We start from the raw sequence: 6,000 nt of genomic DNA on the forward strand, positions 1-6,000 counted from the left end.
ATTACATTGACAAATATGCTTAGCCCTGAAACCCGGGCGTTACAGAAAGCACACATCCTATTACTTGTCGGATCCTATTAATATATATCCTTTGATGTATACATTAAGGAATCATAAGGTTAACATTATGGTCCCTTTCTACTGAATATCCTAGACCCGACTGTTATGTTTGTCGTTTGAAAAGATGTAAGTTTTCCCTAGTTTATAACTATGTTGACTCGAAAATAGTTTGCATTAACTTTCAAGTGGGACTGTCACTTTATGAAAGCAATGGGAAAATTAAAGTACCCAGTTGTCTTTTGAACCGACATCCTGACATACTGATTTCCTTAAAATGTGTTTGTTTTATTAAAGGCATAATGTGAAGACTAGTACCCATACTATACACTCTCTCTGTCAAGAGATTCTAGGAACCAAACGCGACTTCAGCAAACCAGTTACTAGGCCGTGTAATCCACATTAAAGTTATGCGATCATGTATACCCAATTTAACTATCACCTTTTGTTTAGAACAATGAGTTGGAGATTCATTGGTATAATTAGATCTTGTAGTTGTTCCATGCTATAGCATCTTAGTAAGTTCGTTATGTTATAGTATCTTAGTATGTTCTTTTTGTTATCGTGTATTGTAACTTCCTCCATGTTTCTCTTTATTGTGTGTTCTCTTATGTTATCGTGTATTGTATCTACCTCCCTGTTTCTCTTTAAAGTATGTCCTAGTATTTAGTATGAACTGAACCTCTAAACTATACCCCTTATAGTTTACTAGTGTTTTACTTGAACTGTTATTGAAAAGACTCATTTTACTACTAAGTTATGCTTGTACTTTAAAAATGGAGTTTTGTTAAAGTATAAAGTAACATAACTTTAAAAGAGTTTTTGAAATGTTTTGATCACTTATAAAAGACATAAACAATCTTTTGAAAGATGTTTAAAACAATCTTTTGAAAGATGTTTATAACAAACATTTACACAATTAACATTGTGCTCAACTTGTATTCCCACCCCCCTTAAAAGCGTTTAAAACAATTAAAAGTTTCATTATGGGGGTATGAACTCACCTTATGTGGGTGATTCAAACAAATATGCGCGTAAGGATGAGAAGTTCCACGAATGAAGTACTCCCGAGACTTAACGAGTCCTAAATGACATATAATGGCATATATTGACATAAATATACTGTTTAAAAGCAAACAAACGCAAGGAAACACCTCACGGGACTAGGAAACACTTTGACCAAGTGTTGGAATCACATGTGATTCACTAAAAGGGAGTGTACAACCACTTTGAGGAGTGTGCGGCCACACACTCATGGTAATGAGTGCATAATAACATTTTCCAAGGGTAGGAAGGCTTGTGGGACGATTGCTCAACAAGTGGTGAAGCTGGAAATGCATTTTGAAGGCCCTTTAAGGGTGTTTTGAGGGGTGTACGACAACACATGGGTGTGCGGCCGCACACACCATATGATCATGAGTTATGGGCATTTTCAAGGACTTAATAAAGTGATATTTTATGTCAATATGTCGTGATCTACCATGACCTCTCGGTTCCTTGGTCAAGGCAACCGCTCCTTCATTATCACAGAAAATCTCCATAGGCTCCTTTATGGCAGGTACAACTCCAAGATCACCGATGAAGTTCTTCAACCATATTGCCTCCTTCGATGCTTCGCTCGCTGCAATGTACTCTGATTCGCACGTTGAATCAGCTACGGTTTCCTGCTTGGAACTTTTCCAAGTCACTGCTCCTCCATTCAGGGTAAAGACCCAGCCCGACTGCGAATGGTAGTTGTCCCTTCCGGTCTGAAAGCTGGCGTCACTATACCCTCGCACCTTCAAGTCATCATTCCCTCCGAGGACTAAGAACCATTCCTTTGTCCTCCGAAGGTACTTAAGGATATTCTTCACCGCAATCCAATGGGCTCTGCCAGGATTCCCTTGATATCTGCTAACCATGCTCAAAGCAAAGGCTACATCAGGGCGAATACAAGTCATAGCATACATGATTGAGCCAACTGCGGAAGCGTATGGTACTCGACTCATTTCTGCTATTTCGGCTTCGGTACTCGGACTTTGAGTCTTACTCAACTTGGCATTACTTTGTATCGGTAATTCTCCCTTCTTCGAGTTTTCCATACTAAAACGTTTTAGTACCTTATCTAAGTAAGTGTTCTGACTAAGTCCTATTAGTATCTTACTTCTCTCTCTTACTATCCTTATTCCCAAAATATAGGAAGCCTCTCCGAGGTCCTTCATAGCGAAGCACTTCCCGAGCCAGGACTTAACCTCCTGCAGAGTCGGGACGTCGTTTCCTATGAGTAGTATGTCATCGACATACAAAACGAGAAAGCTTACTATACTCCCACTGGCTTTGACATATACACACGATTCATCTTCGCTTCGTATAAATCCAAACTCTTTGACTTTCTCATCGAAGCAAAGATTCCATCTGCGAGACGCTTGCTTCAATCCATAAATGGACTTCTATATATATATATATATATATATATATATATATATATATATATATATATATATATATATATATATATTAATCTTGTAATATTATATTAGTATAGGGTTGGATTTTAAACTTGTAAAATTATAGGGTTTGAAATTTCAATTGTCTAAATTAAACTTTTAATCACAAAACATAAATTTCAAAACTTGAGGGCAAGTTTTAAACATTTAAAACATAGAGGATCAAATAACAAATAATCTTAATTAACAATTAATTCCATAATTATCCATATTTGACTTATTTAATGTTTTCTTGCAAGATAATTTACCAATTTAATCAAAATAATTAATTAATTATCACATAATGAAATTAAATATTTTATTAATTGATAAATATCTTTAATTAGATCAGGATTATAGTCATATATATCAAAAAAATTGGATTAGGGTTGATCTAATATGATAAAGGCAAGTTTCCATAAGATAAATATCAAAAAATCCCGATTTTAGCTCTTCCTGACGCTCGGACTCGCCAAGTGCCCAACTGGACTCGCCGAGTCCATGACTCAGAATCACAAAATTCGAATTTTGCAAGCAAGAAACAAACAATCAAGCATCAATTTATTGGCCATATGAACATTCCTATGTGCACATACAAACCCTAATGCTTGGATCTAGGTTTCTTTAATTAAACATGCATTGGATCCAAGACTTCTAATAGCTAATAGAGTATAAGAACAATACAAAACCAGAGTTAGAAGCTTACCTTGAAACACTTGTTTGATCTTCTTGTTCTTGGAGCTTTAGAGTCACAAATGTCATTCCTCTAATGGCTTACAAACACCAACTAGCAAGAGGATGATTTGAGAGAGAGGAGAGGGAAAAAACCGGCCAGGGTTTCTTTGCTTTAGCAGAGGTGCCGATTTCCCTTGCCCCAAGGGTCTATTTATACTTGTAAGGCTCCTAGGGTTTCACCCTTAAACCCTAATCGGATAACTTTTACTCAAAGCAATCCAAATCCTTTCCAAGATAAGCCCTTGGACGATTTTTGGCTTATCCCAAGCCCTAGAAATCGTCCAACCCTATCCATGAAGGATTTACAGCCCAAAGTGTAACTATCAAACAATTGACAGTTTATACCCTCTTATTTAATTAATCTCTTTAAGTCACCAAATTAATTCTAATTAATTTTATGACTTATATTAATCAAATAACAATATTATTATTCCTTATATTATTCTCATAATATATTAATAATATTTATTCTCTCATATAAATCATCCTGTCAAGTTGCTATGGTGAAGGCAACCCAAAAGGACCATGCACAATCGGGTCAAATACTTGCCTAATATAGTTGCAGCCTTAGACACTATTCCAACAAATGGTTCTAAGCAAAGGTAGCAAAGGGTGACTCAATGTTTATCATAGTTCGGTGGAGCGTGTGTGGTTTACCGGCACATCGAATAGGTGACTGTAACATGTGAGGACACCATGTAAGTTTGCATGGTTATTCACACCCGCTTTGTGATCCTCGGGATCCCAGTCACAAACTAGAGGGGCATATCGAGATTTAAACATGCCATTGAAATGTTCAATGAATCTCAAAGGATCTAGGAGTTTTTATAGATTTAAAACTTAAATTTCTTTTTCATTTTTCATGGTGGAAATTAGTGAATCGTCATTCACTTACCTTCAAATATTTTGCAACTAGATTACGACATCCCTTTTCTAGGTTGTAGCGTATTGTGTTGGGTCCTAGCCTTAATATCTCATTTGGGTGATTTATTAAGGACTCAATCAATCAACTAATTTGAATTCGTTTTCTCCTGTTTTGTAGATGTCAAAGTATGACAACTGTGGTCTTCCCAAATCCCGTGGAACAAGCATTCCACACGAAGATGATATTCCACGATTCGATCGAGGAACAAGAGATCATGCTTCACTTCCTCCACCTCCTCCAATTATTCTCCCTAACCCACAAGTTCAAAGGATTGAAAGGTTCAATCTCACTCAAGCACTTTTGGCAAGTAAACATAAAGAAGGAAAGTCGGTGTGTGCACACGTCCTAGGGATGAAGTAACACGTTGATAAGTTAAGAATGTTGGGATTCATTGTCTGTGAGGAGATGGCTGTTGACTGGGTTCTTCAGTCACTTCCTAACTCATATAGTGAGTTCGTAAGAGAGTACTATATGATGAACTGCGATGTGACCCTTATAGATCTCACCTATATGCTTATTGCCGCTGAATCAGCAATGGTTTGGCGCAATAGAACAGCAAAGTTGATTGGTGAATCTGCCTTCAAGACCTCTATGGATATAGACAATGGCAACGAAAGACATGCTATGATCGAAAAGTTTGATCATAAGATAAAGGCAATGTCTGAAGTAGTTCCATGTCATGTTTCAAAAGAGTCAATTTGCTTTTATTGCCAAGAGAAGGGGCATTGGAGACGAAGCTGCCCTATTTACCTAAGAGATCTAAGAGATGGGAGAGTCAAAACGTATGACCCTGCTTTAGGTAAAATCCATTGACTAACTCTTTTAAGCTCCTGTTCTAGATTCTTAATACATAATGTGATAATATTACAAAATTGATGTTTTGTAGGATCGAAGAAAAGAAAGGAAGCTTAAGGGAAGAAGTGAGCAGAATCTAACCGTGAATAAATGGATTTTGATCGCATTACTTGAAGATTAGATTCTTGAGCTACTACTTAGAGTTACAATTAGATTGCTAAGAAAGATGTATTAGCATAGTTATTCAATGAATTGCATTGTAAGGACAAATTTTTCCGCAATAAAATAAATTTTGATTTTATATTATTTATTTATCCTTGCAATGGTGTATATGAAAAAATTGATGTTTGAATGTTTCTAATATTAGCAATAATAGATTTGATTCTTAATTATGTTGTTTGTGGAAATGTCGAGAATTTACCAAATAGGGAGAGTTTCTCATCGCCCAAGTTTCAATTGGAAAGAAATTTGGAATCATGCAACTTGGTTGCATGATGAATGAGAAATTTCATATTTGGAAATTAGACTAAATCATTGACAAAGTGTCAAGTGAAGGACTAGGAGATCGAGTACACAGCATTGTGTGTTGATCAAGTCCACCATAAGAGTAACAAGATATTCGTCATGATTTACTAAAGGTTTAGTAAATATGATTATACTTATAAGATTAAGTGTAATTCTGAATTAATTGAAAAGTTTATATCAATAGCAGAACGAATAGGAAGAATCAAGTAGGCAGAAAGATAAAAGTTTCTCCATTCTAAGAAGAAGGGAGAGTACCTTTTATGCTTTATGATAAGTCTTATTGATTAAGAACCATTGATCCTCTAAGTGAGTCTTAGTACAATTGTATGTCTAAGAAGAGGAATCAAGAATTGAAGAAATGGTTAAATCAAGAAGTCAATCATACTTCGTTCCAAAACAAGTCTTAGATTTAAGATTGTGACATTGAGTGATAAGTATTAATAAGGTTTATAACATTCATCAAATGTGGAAAGTTGTGATATCTTGGATAAGACAAAG

This window comes from Lactuca sativa, chromosome 2 (assembly GCF_002870075.4).
Source record: "Lactuca sativa cultivar Salinas chromosome 2, Lsat_Salinas_v11, whole genome shotgun sequence".
Lineage (NCBI taxonomy): Eukaryota > Viridiplantae > Streptophyta > Magnoliopsida > Asterales > Asteraceae > Lactuca > Lactuca sativa.